Raw genomic sequence first — 21,361 nt, 5'->3', positions numbered from 1 at the left:
GACTTTCGTCTCAGCTGCGGAGATTGTTTAAGAGCACCTTCAGGTTGTGCTTTCTTTCCTAGCTCTTAGACACCAGAGCTCCTCAAGGTCCATCCTGTTTACAGACCATGATTCCTTTTAGGTGATGTCTAGATGACCATTTTTGGCTCTAATTAGTTCCCCCACACGGATGACTCTCCATCTTGCCATTTCCTGTGGCATACCTGCTCACCTGCATGACAGACAGTAAGGACCTCAAAACCTAACACTAGTAGATGACAGTCTCAGGTACCCACACTAGCAAGCCAGAAACTGAGCCACTTGGATTTCTCCTCCCTGGACCCTATACCAAGTCATAAAATATGGCCTCCTCAGCATCCCTAGCACGACTGCTACGTTTAGCACCATCTTATCTCTGTTGCACAGTTGGTGGCTACAAGAAAAGCAGAGTGCTAGAGTCCATCCCAGCCAATGTACCAGCTTTCACTCCTGTTTTGTCCTGCTTATTCATAGAACTGTAAGGATGGGGCCAGAAAGATGAAAGCTACACATGTAATCAATTCTAAAGCAACAAGATCCATAAAACCTAACCGCTTTAGCACTCATTCACTTGACTATCTGCCCTTCTATTTCCTTCTAACTACTTAGCATTACTAACCAATCAGGACTAGACACTTACACAACCATGAGATACAGTCACTGTTACAAAGAGACAGAACAATTACAAGAGAATGTGATAAGTTATATAGGGTGTCATGGGTCTATGTCATGAGTCTATGAGGGAAGGAGAGAGGAGGGGTAGACATTTTAGAGGTGAGGCTACCAGCCCTGAGCTTGAGGGGAAACGGGTCTCAGAGGCCCTTACTTTTTAAGCTAAAGCCTTGAAGGAAATCACACAAAGTCCTAAAAGGCTCAAAAGGAGATGTTTGGGGAAATACAGCTAACAAGAGTCTGAGCTAAGATCCTAACAGTATATAGGCAAGCAAGATTCTCTCAGCTCATTACAGTTGGATGCAGGAGAAGCATCAAGGGTCCTTAAATGTATGGCTTCGGCACCTGCATGAATGGGTCCTCTCTGGATGGCCGGCCAGATCTGCAGAAGGGAAGGCAGAGGTTAAGTTCAGTTTCTCAGAAATGTGCGGTGTGGGTGCCTGTAAAACAGTAGATAAGAGGTCAGGTAGAAAAGAAGAAAGGGGAAGACAGCTGCCACTGAAGTATTTCAACAAGAGATTGAAACAAGTTGTTTCAATAGATGTGTCCCACGAGTTTGCATGATAAACATGTATTATTGCTTTTATAGTAGAAAAATGTGTATAAATGGAATATGGTAGTGCATCCCTACAATACAAACACAGCTACTGGGAAGCAGATGTAGAAGGATTTGATGCACACATGTATGCTTGAAGCCCACCCCACCACCAAGACTTTATCTCAAAAACCCAAACAAAAATGGAACTAGTCACTGACAGACTCTGTAACAACACAGTTCACAGGTTGATGAATAAATGTTCAGTAGTTAATTAAAAGGAATGTGGTTAGAAGGGAAAAGACCAATTTTCTGAGTACAGTGCCAGCTGCTGGTAGACTCCTTGGTGACCCACTGTGAGAAACTGCAAAAGGGAAAGCAGATCTGATCAGAGCGGCTTTCGGGAGCTCGGCTGTAAGGGAGAGCATGTCTAACACACTGGATTTGCAGGACTGTGGTGAGGGGAGCATGTCTAACACACTGGATTTGCAGGATTGTGGTGAGATTAACAATCAAGTAACTCACACTTGGACAACTTCATGCAGTGATGGCCAACATCTAGTTTTCAAAAGCTCAAAGCATTCTGGTTACACGCTATCTAAGTCCATCCAGCTCACAGATGTTTGGGGAGAGGCGCTCAGTGCTCAAGAGCACTGGCTGCTTTTACAAAGGGTTTGGTTCCAAGCACCAGCATGGTGGCTCACAATCATCTGTAAACCAATTCCAGGGATTCAATTTTCAGTGCCATCTTCTGACCTCTGTGGGCAGCATGTTATTCATATGGTACATGCAAGCAAATACTTATACATAAAAACATCTTAAGAAAAAAGTGAGAAAAACTAACCTGAAGATAGTATAAAATCACAAGTTTAAGCTACAAAAGATTAAACTGATGTGTTAAAAAATGTGTACGGGGTAAGGTGTGGTAGGTAGATTACACTTGTAATTCTAGCATTCAGGAAAGTGAAGATGGCTGTGAGTTCAAGGTCAGCCTGGCCATAGTTCCAAGGCAATCTAGGTTATGACTTGAGACTTTTATCACTCCCACCTCCAGCCAAAAGATTTGTGTATGAACACCAAACCATCAAAAAGTCAAAGCAAGGTTTTCATATGTACAGTGCTGGGAATCAAACCCAGAGCCCTGCACATGCTAGGCAAGCAAAGTGACTAGCTCCATCCCTAGCTCCTGGTCTTTTGAGGTAGGGTCTCCCTTGCTAGGATAACAGGTATTTACTGCCAAATAATAACTACACAGAGGGATAAACTTGATTTCTAAGGAACTAAAAGGCAACATGTGATGAAAATAAGAATTTTTAAAAGATCCTGTCTCAAATGTTTAAAAAAAAAGCTTTCGGTGTGTGGTGGCGCACGCCTTTAGTCCCAGTCAGCACTCTGGAGGCAGAAGCAGGAGGATCTCTGAGTCTGAGGCCAGCCTGGGCTACAGATTAAGTTCCAGGACAGAAAAAAACCTCTCTCAAAAAAAAAGGCTTCTAGAGACACAGCTGTCTGAAGAAGGGGGAGCTCATGGACCCCCAGACTGATAGCTGGGAAACCAGCATTGGAATGACTCAGAACCCCATGAACATGAGTCTCAGAAGACCTGGGTAGTCTAAGGGACCTCTGATACCAGGATGCATCCCTGGTGCACAAAAGGACTTTGGGAGCACATTCCCCATGGAGGGATACTCCCTTAGCCTAGAGGCAGGAGGGAGGGCCTAGGGCCTATTCCAAATGACTTGACAGATTTTGATGATCCCTCCTGGAAGGCATCACCTTCCCTGTGGAGTCGGGTGGAGGGACGGGATGGGAAGGGGCCAGGGGGCATGGGAGGGAGGAAAGGAAAGAAAGGGAACTTGGATATGTAAAATAAGAAAAAAAAATGATAATACACACACACACACACACACACACACACACACACACACACACACACACACACACACACACCAAGTATAAGTACTACATCTTCCTCAGCAGGCCATCACACAGATGGCTAGCAGTTCTAGCGGCATGCTTCTGTGTGGGGTGGGGGTGGTAATGATTTATAGTTAACCTTGATTTTCAACTTGATGGGACTTAAGAGTCACCACAGAAACCAATCTGTGATCATGTCCATGAGGAAGGAGCTTCTAAACAGGTTAACTGAGATAGAAGATCTACTCTAAATGTGAGGTCCCAGCTGACTGAAAAGGAAAAGGACATTTCTGTATTCATTGTTCTCTCTTCTTGGCTGTGAATGCAACATAACAGCAGCCTCCTGCTCCTGCCCCCACAGGAACTATAACTTCTACAACTGTTAATCAAATCCTCCTTTATTTAAGTTGCTTTTGTCAAGTATTTTGTCATGGTAACAAGAAAAATAATTAAGACATGACTTCTGGAGACCCATAGCTAGATCATGATAAAAATTAAGATTTAGAATAAAACTGCAAGCTCAGGGATGGAGAGAGGGCTCAGTGGTTAAGAGCACTTGGAGCCTTTGCAAAGGATGAGAGTTGGATTCTCTAACTCCAATGCCAGAGGAGTCACTAATGCCCTCTTTTGTCCTCTAAGGCTATTATGCATAATATATATACATACATATATACAGGCAAACATTCACACATAATGTAAAAATAAAGTCTTAAAACATATAGAACCTCTTAGATAATTTTTCTTTAAAAAAAAAAAAAAGGCAACCCGATGTGGTGGCTCATATCGGTAAATTTAACACTTAGTGAGGCAAGAGAATCAAAACAAAAAAAACTTGCAGTCCAGCTACTCAGGAGATGAGGTAAGACTGTGTTAGCTCTGGAGCTAAGGGCCAGCCTGCACACACCACATCAAGGCCTCAAACAAAATACATTAGTAACAACTAAATGTCTAAGCTCATCTACTGTATAAACAAAGTTACTCAGGATTCTCTTTATCAAAAGAGCTTTTATCTCTGAAATGAGGTCATTTTCTTGCATGCATGGCAGAAGAGTGCACCTTATCAGAACAGTAGTTTTCAAGAAGGCACAAGACACTCCACTGCTGTTAATTGGAAAAGGTGCCATGACCAGGAGGGTGTGAATACAGACGGAGGCACAAGAAAAGATGCACCCACCTCTCTTAAGTACTGACAGAATGTATCCAACTCCCACAGAACACTAAAAAACCTTGTATGTGGGGAAACAGCTTCCTAAAACCAGCTCCTGAAGACAAGGTGTTGGCTTTGTCATGGAGACCTTCAGCTCTTTTTTCACTTTCAGTTTAAGAGAACAGTCTCACTATGTAGCCCAGGCTGGTTTGAACTTGGGGACTCAATATCCTCTTACCACCCATGTAGCTGGGGCCATAGACACCTCCCTTACCCATTCTTACATAGTTTTAAAGGAATACTCACCAAAGCCTTTATGGCTGATTTGTCTCAGGGTGATTAAATGGTTAGTAGCACGTAATAGGGGGAAAATCTGTATCTCTTAATTGATGGTAAACAAACAAGCCACAACCAGGAGAACAGCCTATGGAAACATGCAGTTCTGAAGAGAGGGAATTCACACCTTCCATCTTAGAACTGGCTATGGCTCTTAAAGACAGGGGTGCCCCACTTGACTCAAGGTTAATTGTTCCATGAATTCTATACAGTAAAGAAGACCAAACACAATGAATTTTCAGGAAATAATTTATGGTAAACTCCATAAGACAATGAAATAGGCAGGCACAGAGAAGTTACACTGAATTAGCACTTGACCCCCAAAGCCTCATTTAAGTCACTATTATCTCTTTAAAGGCCCTCTTTTTAACACTCCGAGGTACTGAGGGATGGTCTGCAACAGAGAGAGTCATAACACCTAACATTAATGAAAAGTAACAAATAGATCTCACACCTTTAATCCCCGAATGGCGGAGGTGCAGAGGCAGGTAGAGCTCTGAGTTCGAGGCCAGCCTGGTCTACATAGTGGTGGAAAGAGACAGAGGAGAGAGAGGAGATAAAAGGGAGAGAGGAGAAACAAAGAGGGAGGGATAGGGGGGCAAGAAAGTGAACTGATAGAAACTCTACATAATCCAAAATGATTCAAGACCTCATGTGAGAATATAGTGGACAAACTTCTAACATACTGAAAAATATATATGGAAAGGAAAAATTTTATTATTCATGTTAATTAAAATTTCTTTTATATCAAGTACAGCGATCTAACCTTTTTCCAGTCAGGGAATCCTTTGAAATACTGATCAAAGAAAATGGGCCACTCCTGAGGAAATGGCATGTCTTCGAAATCTGTCACTGTTTCAAGATATTCACAAATCACCCGTCTAAAGTTCAGCAGGGTCCACAGACATACGTCATGGAGTTCTAACTTACAGATCACTTGTTTATCAAAATTAAAAACAAACCTGGGGCCAGGGCTGTGACTCACTGGCATAGTGTTTGCTCAGCATGCAGGAAGCCCGGGATTTGATCCCTGGCCTGCAGAGACCTGGACAGAGTGGTACAACTGGACTGGGAGGTGAAGGCCCAGAGTCAGACAATCAAGACAGTGTCCAGCTACACAGCAAGTCCAAGGCCAGTTTGGTACATGAGACCCTCTTAAAAATATATAAAATAAAAAGCCTCTTAAAAGGTAAGCAAGCCTGACAATGTAAGTTTGTTCCCAGGAACCTTCTGTGGAAGAAGAGAATCAGTTGTTCTCTGACCTCATGTGTTTTATGTGTATACATACAATGAAGAATAAAATATTTTTAATCAAAAAAAGTGCTTGAACATGACAAGGCACAGGAATATGCTCACATTTACCTATTTTCCAAAGTATGGGAGGCAGTGCAATCATCAGTTCACAAATGAATTTTAAATATTAACTATGGGGTAAGAGGGGGAAAAAATTAGTCTTTTGAGAAAGCTAAACTAGGGTTGGAGAGTTGGTAAAGTGCTTGCCTTACAAGCACAAGGGCTTGAGTCTGACACAAAGGGCCTATATAAGAAATCTGGGCATAGTGACATGCACTTGTCATCCAGCACTGAGGATCACAGTAGACTGACTGCTGGGTTCATTGCCAATAAGAGAGCCTGTCTCCAAAAACAAGGTGAGCATCCCTAAGGAGCAAAACTTATAATTCCTCAATCCTCTACACACATGTACGTACACACACACACACACTCTCTCTCTCTCTCTCTAAACTGCAGTTTGGTATAATGTTAGCTGCAGAAGTCAGGGGAAAAAAAAGAGAGAAAATGTGTAATAGGTAGAAGTCACTAACAGGCTATCATTTCAGCATACCAAATTTACAGCCACCAAGGTACTATGATGTGGAAGGCTAAGAGCTGCCTTGTACTTCTCTACACAGCAGCATACTCTGACTTTCCTTTAAAGGGAGTCTAGATGGACTCAAGTCAGTTCTTCCTAGGAGAAAGGGATACACAATGGCACATTTGACTGTGCAACTGTGTATGTTAGAGCTACCCTGTAAGAGCTAATTAGTAAAAAGCCTGAGCTATTGGCCGAGCATTTATAAGTAATATTAAGCCTCTGTGTGATTATTTGTGAGCAGCTGTGGGAAAACAACTGCCTGAATCACTGAGTTGGCAACTTCTCTTTTCTGGGCTGCCAGATCCAGCTATTTACTTTAAACAAAATATTCTTTCAAATGATACAAAAGTATCATTATGTTACAAACATTAACAGAAGACTATGGGGAAGGCCCTAGAAGATACCAAATGAGCTCCAGATGCCTGAATATATTCAAGTGGAAAATGGGCAGTTACAAAGCAAAACCTTATTGTAAAGTAGAAAACCTAACAAATAGTATTTTCTGAAACTTCTTTCTACAAAAGGGAGAGGGTACACACAAGACACCAAGGCAAGGAGGATTGTCGTGAGTTTGAGGCCAACTAGGGCTATAAAACAAGTACTAGGCAAGATTAGGTCTTGAAAAAGTCCCCACTCCTGAGAAAACAAAACAAAGCAAACAAACCATAAAACCAATGCCTTCAATAAGTAATGCCAAACCTACCTGTACTACCGAGTCCAGACATTATTTTAGACTCTACTGTTCAAATTTCAAATCAAGCCCAGAAATAATACTTTAGAAAATAAGCAGGTGAATTCATTTAAAAAGCTTAAGTATAGCTGGGGATATACAGCTCAATGACAAAGTACTTGGAAAGCATTTTAAAGCCCTAGGTTTGACCTTCCCAGCACTTTAGAAAAAGAAAACAAGAAAAAGCAAGCAGGTGAGGCCTTATAACAGCCACATATAGTATCCAAGTAGGGAAGTACATGTTAATTTGAACACAAACTAAACCCTAACAAGCTGAGAAATGAGCGTTAAGTAGTCTAAGACAGCACCCTAACTAGACAAATTATAGGGAATTTGAAGTTGGACTATTACCAACTACTCAATATATACTATACTGAGAATCTTAACACCAAATATTAGGATTCTGGCATTATGCTGGCCTGCCCCCAGTTCCCCGGCAGAATGCACTCAGCTAACACCCAGGCTGCTACATCAGTATGTAGCACAGTCTGCACTCAGGTGCAAAGGTCTCTTTAAAAGAAAAACTCCACCCACTTCCTCTTTCCCAGCTGTTAAGAGCCAGCCAGGACTTGTCCTGCCTCTCCTCTCACCTTTCCATTCTCTTCCCTCCCCTCCCCTCCTCTCAGTCTGCATCTCTTTTTCTTCTTAACCCCCTCCCCCTTCATTTTCCCTAATAAAACCTCCCACTTAAACTCTGTCTGCCTGGTGTGTTTGTTCCTCAGCCGTCATGGAATCTTCCAAGCAAGGTCCCCTCTAGCCGTATTAGAACACCTAATCCTGTCACTGCTACCCAGTGTTATAAAGGATACTAACAATAAAAATACAGTCAAAGCCATCAGCGTCTTTAAGGGGAAATGTATTTCCTCATAGGTGGTGGTTAAAAGAGGAATAGCAGAAGTAATCATGCCCATTTTGCAGCTTGTGCCGTATTAAGGTCTTGAATAAGACGACTCTTGATGAGAGAGCAAAACACTTTCATAAACAAAACTTACCAAGTGCAAATTTGGTCAGCCCTGGAGAACCAGCCACCAATTTACAGGAAAACATGGGTGAATAGGAATTACCTTACCCACCCAAGGGATATACAGAACAATAAAATCTGAACCATGGGGAAACTATAGAAAAGTTCTTTAAAAACCTTGATTCTTCAGACAACTTCCAACTCAAAATAGGAAAAAGGTGAGAGATGATATATTATTAAGAGTTCTTGTTAATAAGAATTAACAAACACATAGTACTAGCTAGCACTTGGGAGGTAAAAACAGCACCAGGAGTTTAAGGCCACCCTGAGCTATGTGAGGTAATAAACTGCTGAAGCTTCATCATGTAGAACTTCCTTTTCTATTTCTGTACAAAGCTCAATTTTTCTATATTTACTGTTTAAAAAGAGAAGTAAATACACAGAAGCATTGGGAAACACTGAATAAGTGAGCTCTGAAATGTTCATTATGTATACACAGTGTGGACCAATCGGCTAACTGACTTGGAGAGAGGTGTGATGGGTGAGGCAACTCTGCACCCTGAGTCCCACAGCTGCCTAACTCCTTCCTGGTTCAGACAATGGTCACCAACGTAAGTTCTTGTTCCACTCCACACCCATTACTGAAAACTGAATAGGAAGTAAATCAGGAAGCAATTTAAAAAGACAGACAAGGAGACACTAGGAAATCAAGTAATAAAAAAAGAACTGAAGTAAAGGTGACACTGGTTAATGGCAACCACTTTCTGTTTTTTTCTTTTAAAGAAAACTCAAGATACATTGTTTTGAGAAAAGGTCTCTTTGCTGAGTCCAGGCTGACCTTGAACTTGAGAGCTTCTTAGTGACAGAATTACAGGCACGGACCACTGGAGCTGGTTCATCAATTGACTTTTTTGTTTGTTTGTTTCTCTGTGGCTTTGGAAGATGTCCTGGAACTAGTTCTTGTAGAGCAGGTTGGCCTTGAACTCAGAGATCCACCTGCTTCAGCCTCTCAAGTGCTGGGATCAAAGGCGTGCACCACCAACACCAGGTTCAATTGACGTCTTAAACACATAGGACTTTCTTTCTCTCCTCCCTCCTCCCTTCTTTCCTTTCTTCTTAAAGTTCTGTGTATGTGTGGGGAGGGGGAATGTGTGCCTCAGCACATGTGCGGCAGTCAGAGGATCTGTGCCTCAAATTCAGGTCATCATGCAATGTAGCAAGCACTCTTATGAGCGTCTGGTTGGCCCTAAGCAGTATGACTGTCAGTACCCCAGTCTATATTCTAAAACAAATAGCCTACGAAGTACCTGGATCTATCTTGTTTAAGTACTCTTAACTTTACCAAATTTAATGTAAGATACATGTAAAAATTTAAACACAAAAATTTGCTGTTTTAAATTATCTTGTAAATATCTTCTTATAGCAAGAATCATGACTATCTACCCACATTCACTGATGGGGAAAGAGAAAAGACATTATTTTGTAAATAAAAGTGACTTAGCCGTTTTTATTGAGCATGGTGACCACTTAGCTAGATACAATTAATATTCTCATTTACAAATGTATAGCTTAATTAAAATTTAGAATAACTCTTGGGGCCTAGAAAGATGGCTCAGCAGTTAAGAGCACTGGCTGCTTCCAAAGGACCCAATTTGATTCCCAGCACCCGCATGATGGCTTGCTACTATCTTACACCCTCTTTTGGCTTCCTCCAGTGGGGCATGCTTGGGGTGCACAAACATATGCAGGTGAAACACTCAAATATTTTAAATTAGTAAAAGTTTATGACTCTTGTTTGCCTTTTTGAGATGGGGTGTTATTAATATTACTATGTATCCTAGGCTGGTCTTGAACCCATAATCTTCCTGTTTCAGTCTCTCAACTGCTGGGATTAAAGTCATTAACTGCCTCTTCTGGCTAGGTAATTTTTAAAATTTATTTATTTTTATTTTATGTGCATTGATGTTGCCATGGATGTCTGATCCCCTGGAACTGGAATTATAGACAGTTGTGAGCCACCATGTGGGTGTTGGTAATTGAATCCTGGTTCCTCAGGAATAGCAGTCAGTACTCTTAACTACTAAGCCATCTCCCCAGCCCAAGTCATTCATTCATTCATTCATTCATTCATTCATATATATATATATATGTATATACACACACACACACACACACACACACACACACACACATATATATAGTGTTAGGGTGTGTGTGTGTGAGAGAGAGACAGAGAAAGAGAGAGAGAACACTAGTCTGCATAGCTAGGAATTAAACCCTTAAGATATAGTCCAGCATACATTACAGTATTTAAAACAAAACCATGCATATTTATATAAACCCATATGTAACAACCAGTAGTCATAAATGTCAAATGAGTTATATAATATATAATTACCAAATGTTCCTATCAGTAAGCACAATGCATTTGATTGTTTTCCTTTAATCCTAATTCTCCACTCTCAAAGGAAATATAAGTCACAGATCAGAGTCACTTATTTTAATTAAAAATAGCTCTTAATTGGGTCTGGTGGTGCAGACTTGCAATCCCAATGTGGGGATCTGAATGACAATGGTCCCCCATAATGCAACTCCTGCCATAATTTCCTCCGCTTATGCTTTCCCAACCCCCTTGAAGATGAGAGGTGAATAAGGCAAAGAATAGAAAATGCTATCTAGTACGCAGTCACTCAATCTTGAGTATGTTCCTGCAACACAAAGACATTTGGCTGAAGTAGTAGCTTTCCGCAGCATTCTAGTTACTTCAACTATCCCTATGCAATGTCAGATTTTAAAGACAATTCAGGACATCAGCTTTGTGAAAACAAGCACTTTTAAAATAAAGGCATTTACTTTTTTATACTGTCAAACTAAATAGAGAAAAACAACTTTCATACTGCTAGTAGATTCTGGGATAGAACAGTGTAGTTATGTAGGTATTCAGCAAGCTCCTTTTTGTTTGCAGAAGCCCCAAATCCTGTTTTTTTAAAGAATAAAGACACCAAGTTTTAACTAGAAACACTGTAAGGCCTTCCCATGATTCTTTATTATGCCAAACACAGCTATCTAAAGGCATATCTACATAGATCTTTAAGAATAAAAAAAGCCAAACTATTATCAGAACAAATAAATTTTCCGATAGACTTCTAAACACCCAGATTACAAAGGAAGAGAATACCAAAAAGCAGAAAAATACTTTGAGGTTTATATTATAAAATATAATTAATCTATGTCTTATCATGTCCTGGTTATTTCTGCATAGCAATTTTATATTTATTTTTAAAACATATATTATTAACTTCAATAGAAACCCCCAACTTAACTGGTTCAGGATTATTAGAAAGTATGCAGAGATCACATCTAGAACCCTTTAGTATTTCTATTACTAATAAAGCAAACCACAAAGGAGACTGACAGCAAGATCAAGCTTCACTGCCAGCCAAAGCAGAGCACACTGTTATGGTTTCAATGTGAGCACGTAGGCACGCACAGGCAGGCACACACACACCAGGTTCCTGTTTTTCAACAGTTGGCTCCAGTTGATGGCACTGTTTTGGAAGATTATGTAACCTTTGGGACATGAATCTAGTTTCAAAATATAAGGATATGGGGCTAGAGAGTTAGCTCACTGGCTAAGAGCAGTTGTTGTTGTAAAGGCCCTAAGTTCAATTCCCAGCACCCACAAGGAGGCTGACCACCTCCTTGGGCATCAGGCACACTTGTGATATACAGATGTACATGCAGGCAAAACACTCATACACATGAAATAATAAAAAATATATATCTTAAAAAATGTGGGGACCTGGAGGCAGGGTGCCTAGGTATATAGCCTAGAGTTCTTCTGGGTCTCTTACCAGGTCCTAGGAGAAGTGAACAAAAACTAAGCTGCATCTCTCAAGTATTTTGCCACAGGAGGGAGAAAGAACACAGAAGTCACATATGGAGGAGGAAAAGCCAGAGGATAAAAGAAAACTGTACAAATTTCTTCCATATTATCCATTTTATAGATAATAAGCAACCATAATCACAGCTAACAAACTGCTGGAATTTATGATGCACACTTTTAACCTTTTCCTTTCCATACCTAAGACAGGATGCTGCTTCCTTGCATTGCTCGATTGTCAACTGTAGGCCACTGGGAAAGTAAGAAAGCAACACAGACACAACCCCACACACCTCCCCTAAACTTAGCAGCATTCAATATTTAGTAAGGAATGCTTTAAACCTATACTTTTCATAACATATCATTTGGCTTTTTCTGCTGCTGAATCACTTCTATCTTGGGGGCCACTATGCCAGATGATCCTCTTTCTTCACTGTTAGTGGTCCTGATGTTAGCACATCTATCTATGTCAGCCCTGCAACATCTGTACTCATGCAACCATTATGCAGAAAAGGAGATCAGCACTCAGAAAATGACACCAGCTCAAGACCACTGTGCTGGTTATTAGTTTTGTCAACTTGACACAGCTAAAGTCTCCAATTGTGGGGCATATCTGTGGAGAATTGTCTTGATTAATGGAAGAGGGAGCAACCCATTGCAGGCAACATTTCTGATGCAATGAAACAAAATGTAACATTTTAAGTAAAAAATATAATTTTTTAAAAATATAAATAGAGGTATACTAAACCCCACTATGAAAACAATGTGGTTTACTTCAGGAACTAATACTTAGTCCCACCATGTCTGAAACAACACATCTCGGTTTTAGACACCTTATATAAGACAATCTGAGGAAAAAATTCTCTATCAAAAAAGCCTATAGTGATTAACAAATAACATTACCTGGCAGCAAAACTGAAGCTAACCTGAAGTGTTATGGAGAACACAAGGTCCAGACCTAGCTTACAATCAACCAACCCTCTAAAAGCCAAATCTTTCAGCCAAGTTCACCAGTGCCATAATCCTTTATCTAGAGCATTCAAGGAAAAAGGCTCAGGAGTTTAAAGTCATCTTCAACTAATATAGAAATGTCAAAGCCAGTCTGGGCCACATGAGATGCTGGAAAGGAGAAAAGAGAGAGAGGGGGAGAGACAGAGAGAGAGAGACAGAGACAAGAGAGACAGAGACAGAGGGAGGGGGAGTCAGTTCTTAGAGTAAAAGTAACATTTATTTTGCCTTAGAACAGAATGCACAGTTAAGAAAACCATTAAACACTCTAAAATAACCAAGTGTCATGTTCTTCGCTCTTGAATTCACTAGGGAATATCTTACACCTAAAGACAGATAAGCTTCAATGCACTAAAACCTTGATTTCGTGAGGGTGAAATGAAGACTTCAGCAACAGGTAACACAGAACAGTGGAGAGAACTCAAGTTATCTTATAGCCAAACCTAGTCAGGCTTGATAGACGTACACACCTGTGCTCCAGTTTCAAACCAGTATTAGTCAAACTGATATCAAAAGAGTATTTTGTTTGTTATAAAGCACACATGATCATAGAACATAAAACTAGAAAACTGTATACATGGAAGAACATCAATAAATTTCTTCTTTTGGATAGAACTTATTACTCAAATTTATAGCCTATAAATTTAGATCAGTAATCATTTAGTACAGGAGAAGATGAAAACAGTGTAGGAAAAGCTATCAACAGATATAAACCAGAGTTAATAAAAACCACAAAGAAAGCAGCGATTTCCAAGGCACACCTTCTCCAGATCTGTAACACGACTGTCGTGTTAAAACTAGAAGCATCTGGTAAGAGTCTGCACAGACCAGGCTATAAGAAATGCAATGCTTAGCTTTGAGGGTTTTTTTTTTTTTTTTCCACCTTCCATCTCATTTAACAAGTATAAAACAATTCCAGCCTCTAATTTGGATGTTCAAGTAAATTGTTTCTCCTCTTCAAATCCCACAGTTCAGAAGCTTAATTATCTTTTAGCTACCAAAGCCATGATCCTTGCAGTCACTCACTCAGGCTCCTGAGCACCTGCCTAGGTTCTAAGCATCCTTTTAGAGGTTAACACAGCAATAAACAAAAACCTCACCTTCATCCAGTGTACCTTCTCATTTGGAGATGAATTTTAAAAGTGCATGAAATTAGAGTAAAGGCTAAAGAGGACAGAAAGGGAAGTGAACACACACACACACACACACACACACACACACGCGCGCGCGCACGCATGCTAAACTCAGGTCAAAGACTTCACAAGCTACGTTGCAGCCAACCAGGTCACAAAATAAGGTGTGGTCTTTTGGCTTTTGTTTTTTAATAAAAAAAAAAAAAGAACATGAAAACTCAAATGACAAACATCAGGCTATCGCAGAAAGGCAAAACAAACAGGGACATCTTTGGAGACTGAAGCCAATTCTGGTATACAATCAAATCAGCCCTTCAAGTCTCAGATCTGAAATAAATTGTAGGAAAACATGGAATACAGAAAGAACACCCCCCCCCCATCCCAAGCAGGATAAAATCTGAATTTTAAAAGTTTTTCATATTAGCAAGAGTATAAAGGAATTCCAGAGTTTATAGCCCTGAAATTATATTTGGATAGAAAAAAAAAATGATGTCATGCCTATATGATGCTGCTTGGCTGTAAACTCTTTTCATGATCCTCCTGCCTCAACCTCCAGAGTGTTGGGATTACAGGCATGTACCACCACACCCAGCTCTTAGCTATTAACGTCTGGCACAGTTATGGGAAAGCCATAAATCTAAAACCACACACACACTGCCTTTCCAAAAGCTCTCATTTGGAGAGGGGAGAGGGAGAGACAGGAATACAAAACATTAAGAGAAACAAAATCCAGGTAAGGCAAGCAGTAGAAATAGCTATTTTTAATTTAATATGGAATTTTAAAAATTTAATGTAATAAATCAATTTAATAAAGAAAATGTCACTGAAATTAATATTTTCTAATGCATAACAGAAAAAGTAAGAAGGTTCAAGAACCTATGAGAAAAATCTTTGTTTAGAAACAAGTTCTCCCATAGTCTAGGCTGGCCTCCTAATAGCCTTATGGCTATATAGCCAAGGATGACCTTGAACTCCTGACCTTTCTGCCTCCACTCCTCAGTGTTGGGATTAAAACATACATCATCATACCTTGCAAAAATTTTGTGTATACTAATTTTTAGGATCATATCATTGTGAATTTGCCTTTTGGTCTTTACATTCACAAAGTCTTTTGATTACAAAACGCCTCCCCCAAAGAGCCATGTTTAATTTTTCTGCCCCTACAATCCGGCCTCATTTCCACAAATCCCAGAAAATTATGTTGAGTTCTCAAAATATTTTTTATTTTTTTCCCTCAAATTATTATTGAATAGAAAGCTGTACCTTTGAAAATACAAAGATTAAAAAGAATCAAGGAGCCTAATTAAATATCCTTTATAAAATCATCACGCTGGTTTATTACCTATCCTCTTCAGGTGATACAGCTGAATAGATTTTAACATATGGTATTCACATTTTAGAACTTAACCAGTTTTCCTGGCTAAAGCTCTCTAGATGCTCATTCACTGACTTCTGTGTCTGGGAAGATGGTCAGTCAATCAGTGAAGCACTTATAGCAAAGCTTGAAGGACTCAGTTCAAATCTTAGCACCCACGTAGAAAATCTGCACAGATAGTGCAATTCCAGAGCTAGTTTAAGGAAGACAATCCCTGGGGGCTTGCACATCGGTCAGCCTATTCAAATGGTGCAGAGAGCCTATACCAAAAAATAAGGTGGGGAGTGACAAAGAAACATTCTTCATATAAACACATCTCACCAAAACCCACCACCTCTTGGGCTTTTGCCAATCAGCTCAAAGTTTTGTATAATCACTGAACAAAGAAGTAAAATTACCCATTTATTTTTTCCACGGGAATGCCTTTATTTTTTTTCTACATTTTTTAATTGAAAATAGATTTTTTTCATACAATATATTCCATTTAGGGTTTCCCCTCCCCCAATGCTTCCAAGATCCTCCTCATCCCCCTTGCCATCCCAATCCACACCCTGACTCCTTAGATAACAAACACACATCTAAAGAATAATGATAAAATAAGATAAAAAACAAACAGAATAGGACAAAATAGAAGAAAATGAGCCAAAGAAAAAGCACAAGAAACACACATTCATCCTATAAAAACACAAAACTGGGGTGTGGCAGGGATGAGGGGAGACTGGGAGGTGAACAGAGCTGGGATGCATGATATGAAACTCTCAAAGAGTCAACAAAGAAGTTATTTTTAAAACCCTACAAAACTGGAAGCCATAATATATATGCAAAGGACCTGTAACATTTAACAACAACAAAAAGCCCTTGTAACACGCTTTCTTTTGGGGCCACCAATCAGCTCCCAAATCATGACATGGAGTCTTCTTAGTTCGAATGCTCAGCCTGATGCTTGTCCCACTAGCTTTATAACTTAAACTAACCTGTGTCTTTTCATCTATACCTTTTACCTTTCTTTCACTCTATATGTCTTACACTGTGTCTGCCTGGCTCCTGGCATTTCCCTCTCTTTTTCCCTAGCATTCTCTGCTCCCTTCTCTCATTGTCTCTGCCCAACAACCCCACCTATCCCGCTATTGCCTAGCTATTGGCTGTTCAGCTTTTTATTAGACTAATCAGATGCCTTAGGCAGGCAAGGTGAAACAGCAACATATTTTTCCATAATTAAACAAATGCAACACAGCTTTACACAATAAAAGTAATATTCCGCAAGCCCTGACAAAGAACTTCCAAGGATGCCAATGAATTCATTTTGTATTGGCCATCTATTGCTGGCTTTGGGGACAGGCTTTCAGAGTGGTTTGTTTCCCTGCCCATCTTAGTGCTTTTAAGGCTTAAGAACAGGGTCAAGGTGGTGATGTAGCTCTTTTGATTGAGTACTTGATTGACATGCACAAGACCTTGGGATGACCTTCAGCACCACATAAACTTATCATGGCAGTGAACACCTGTAATCCTAGCTAGCATTTGGGAGGCAGAGGCAAGATGATCAGTTCAAGATCATCCTACACTGTGAGTTCAAGGGTAGTCTGGGCTGCATGAGAACATGTTTCAAAAACAAAGCAAGGAACAGGATAATAGACTTGAGAAAGAACTTCTGGAAGCAAAGTGTACTACTGTAACCTGTACTCCTAGTACTCAAATTTTCAATTTGAAGCCAGCCTAGGCTACGGATAAATATCTGCCCCACCTGTCCACCACTACCAATCTGCACAGATTTTTTTAAATATTTTTTTTTCCCTTAGGCTGTCAAGATGACTAAGTGGGTAAAGATGCCTGATGACCAATTTGTCAGTCTCTGAAACCCACATGGTGGAAGGCAAAAGTTGTCCTCTGATTACTACACACACATCGATGAACAGTGGCATGTGCAAAGGGATGCACACATGCATGCATGCACCAATAAATGTAAAGCAGATAATAGTAAGAAATAATCTGTATTTATCTGGAGGACAGGGTAGAGAATTTGCCTTAATCTAGAAACCTACTGCTTAAAGCAATGGTTCTCAATCTTCCTAATGCTATGACACTTTAATACAGTTCATGTTGTGGTGATTCCCCCACCATAAAATCATTTTTGTTACTACTTCATAACTGTAATTGAATTATAATGCAAATATATGTTTTCTGATGGTCTAAGGTGACCCCTGTGAAAGGATCATTTGACCCCTCCAAAGTGATCAGGACTTACAGGTTGAGAATCACTGGCCTAGAGGCTCAGGGAAGGGCTTGCACAGATAAAATATATATGCTCGTATGTGAGTGCAAGTGCCCAAGGAGTTATAGATGGCTGATCCGCCTGATACAGAAGCTGGTCCTCTTATAGAAACAGCACATTCTTAATCACCAAGCCATCTTCCCAAACCATTCTTTTCTTAAAATAAGGGGGATGGGTGGAGAGAGGGCTCAGCAGTTAAAAGTACTGGCTGCACTTCCAGAGGAGCCAGGTTCGTTTCCCAGCACCCACTTGGCAGCTCACAACCGTTTGTAACTCCACTTCCAGGGGATCTGACAACCTCTCTGGCCTCCACAGGTACAGCACACATGTTGTACACAGACATACCTGCAGACAAAGCATCCATTCACATGTCACTATGTAGCACAGTCTGGTCCTTCAACTTAACAATCTATCTGCCTTAGCCTTCTGAGACTTGGAATGACAAGTGTAAACCCCCATACCTGGTTGACAGGCTGACATGCTAATTTTCTACTTGCTTACTGTGTGTGTGTGTGTGTGTGTGTGTGTGTGTGTGTGTGTGTGTGTGTGTGAGAGAGAGAGAGACAAACACTACTAGGTGCACTGCTGAACCCAACCTCACAGAAATACATGCAAGCATACATCCCTCACATCCTTTTAAAATTACACGATTAACCATATATCATACCATAATGTTTTCATAAACATTCTGAGTTTAAAGATATTCTGTGGCACCTCAAGCAATTTGGGACCTAGGCTCCTTCATTCCATTAACATTCTCAATGTTATCCATATGCCTCACCAAATCATCAACTCAAACTTCTCTCCAGTTTGTACACTAGCTATTTTAATTATCCACGTACACATCAAATAAGCATCTCAAAATCAGCATGTCCAAAGAAAAAATTCTGATTCCCTTTGCACATTCCATAATCTTCCCCCATTTTAATAAACAAAAACATTATCTTTTCATTTGTTAACATCAGAATTCTTAGCCTTTTCTTGGCCCCATTTCCTGCCTCACAAACCCCACTGGGTCTGCCCGCAGACTTTAACAAGAATCCAACTACTACCTGCCAGTGTCCACTGCTGCCACTATGATTTCAACTCTATTTTGCTCTCTTGCTTCTATTCCTGCATTGTAACAAAATAGAGATGCTCTATCCTACCACCTTTTTTCTTTTATGAGTGTGTGTTTCCCTGCAAATATGTCAGTACACCACATGCATGTCCAGGGCCCTCAGAGGTCAGAAGGCATCAGATTCCCTTCAACTGTGTGCTGGGAATCCAATTTGGGTCCTCTGCAAGAGCTCTTAATCATCAAGCTGTCTTCCCCAGTTCCCATCCTATCATTTCCACACTATACTCAAAGTTCCGGAAGATTAGCACACTTCCATTTCTGCTTACCTGCCTCTCCTCTGTGTACACTCAGTTTAATGGGAAACTAGATTAGTTTTCCAACATGACACACACATTCCTACATGCCAGCTGAGACTTGCTGACATAAAATCTGATGCTTCCCAGAGATATCCACTTTTTTGTGTCTTTTTCGTCTTCCAAGTTTCTACTCAAATGCTGTCTTCTCAGAGAAGCCCTTGACCGTTCCCATAAAGACTCCTCCTCAATCTCTGCTTTCCTCATTCTGCACACTCCCCCTCCCTTCTGACATGTGCTACAGTGCTGCACGTCCCTGCACTAGAACAGCAGTTCTAAGTGGACAGTCTGAGTTGTGCTCACTGCTCAATGTACCAGTCCCCCAAACAGCACATTTACAGATACACAAATCCTGTCAAGTAAAACTTACACAAATTGTACAGGAGGCCTGAAGTTCAATTCTCAGCACTTACACCTCCAAATTTTAACATCTGTTTTAGGCCTAATGTTCTAATTACATCAAACTATCCACACTACTTGTAATATTAGAAGTTCTCCTATACTGTCTCCCAAAACTTTCCTGCCTGCATAATAAAATACAATGCCAGATCATCCTTATCCATAGATTTTATTTAGCTAATCTAAAATGGATTATATTTTGATTTTCTCTAAATTCTTTAATTATATTCATAAGCTAAAAAGATGAAGTAATCAACTGTATTTTACTACCTACCAGTAAATTAAAAAAAATTTTTTTTTCTCATCCTACAGAAACTAGGGTAGACAGCTTGGGTGGCAAATCTGAAATCCCTCATAAAACCTAAGAAAGTTACTTCAAAATCTCAACCACTACATGTTTAGATGAAAAACTACAAGGACCACATGGGCAATTTGGCCTAAGTAAAATCACTTTTTACTTTTGTCTCATGTGATTCTCTATTCTCCTAAACCTCTGCCAGTTAGCTGTTTTCAAGGTGGACTGAGAGAAGGGTGGGGATGGTAATGACACTTAACAGGAAGTGGTCAAGTTATCCTCAGGTACATGTAAAGCCACCTGGATCTGTTTGTAAGTCTTCACAAGGTGACAGAATCCCAACTCTGGGGACTGTCCATCCCTTACAATATACCTTAGTTGTGCTGAAATATTTATAAGCTAAATATTTATATTTAGACATGACCCTGAACAGGTTATGCTGTCAAGTCTACAAGTAGGTGTATCTGGATTGTTTTTTATTAAAGCAATAGATCAGAACCCTGCCTCACTTAGAATAAGTTGATTCCTTGTTGTCATGGTAATAAGCTGCTTTGCTGAACGTGCAGAGCATTCTGAGGCTTTGTTCTTATCAAGATTGAGACAGGAGCAACAGAGCCAATTCTAGCATATCTTTATAAACATAAGGTGATATTTTTTTATTCTAAGTAACAAGAATTTTAAATTGCTTGGTTTATAGGAATAAGAGTAAGCCCAAAGAAAACAAAAGTGTTGGGCTATATTCTGTTATGCACAGCTCTACGCCATCACAGAGCTCAGCAGTATACATTTTCAGGCCGGTCACAGACTCAGAACAAACTAGGAACCCTCAAAAGTTCCTGTGCACAGGTCTTGGTAAAGATTCACTGAAATGAAACAGGAAACAGAGAAAACAAGAGAGTGGTATGCTGAGCCGATGGTGATGAAATACTAACAATATTAAGAAGCTGTCTTAAATTCTTACATAATATTCACCACTGCTGTACACTCATGTTTGTGTCCTTCGTGCTGAACCCCTAGTCCTCAATGTGACTATTTGGAGGTGAAACTTTTAGGGGATCATTAGGTCATTAAGATGGAGACCTCATGAACAGGACTTGTACCCTTGAAGAGACCTAGAATACTCCCTTTTCCTTGTGATAAAATGACCACCAACTCACCAGGACCCAGTTCTCACTGGGCTCAGTGAAATTTCAAGCATGAAAACCTCAAAACAGCTGCAGTGCAACAGTCAGAAATGCTATACGCTATCTCAAGAAAAATATATATGCCTACTTTGGGTTGTTATGCAACAGACAGGGAAGCAAGAGTGGCCATTCCTCCAAGTGAGATGAGGAGGATTTCTTCTATTGTAAAGCATCTGGGGATAATTTCCTGAGAAGACCAGGTATTCCTGACAAGTA

The 21,361-nt window shown here is 40.1% G+C and overlaps 1 protein-coding gene across 5 annotated transcripts in view; it reads right to left on the bottom strand.

Moving 5' to 3' along the window:
* The window catches only part of Fbxo34 (F-box protein 34), a 61,287-nt gene that overhangs the window by 6,073 nt on the left and 33,853 nt on the right, over positions 1 to 21,361 (bottom strand). Inside the window, exon 1 of one of the 5 annotated variants that reach the window (XM_051177098.1) lies at positions 985 to 1,045. The exons of the other annotated variants lie outside the window; for them this stretch is intronic. The gene's annotated coding sequence lies outside the window, so the exon portion shown is untranslated. Of the gene's footprint in view, positions 1 to 984; positions 1,046 to 21,361 lie in introns of those variants that run through there. 5 annotated transcript variants of the gene reach the window in all.

This window comes from Phodopus roborovskii, unplaced genomic scaffold, assembly GCF_943737965.1.
Source record: "Phodopus roborovskii unplaced genomic scaffold, PHOROB, whole genome shotgun sequence".
NCBI classification, from domain to species: domain Eukaryota; kingdom Metazoa; phylum Chordata; class Mammalia; order Rodentia; family Cricetidae; genus Phodopus; species Phodopus roborovskii.
The sequence above is the reverse complement of the archived record's forward strand: the minus strand, read 5'-3'. Positions and strand labels throughout refer to the sequence as shown.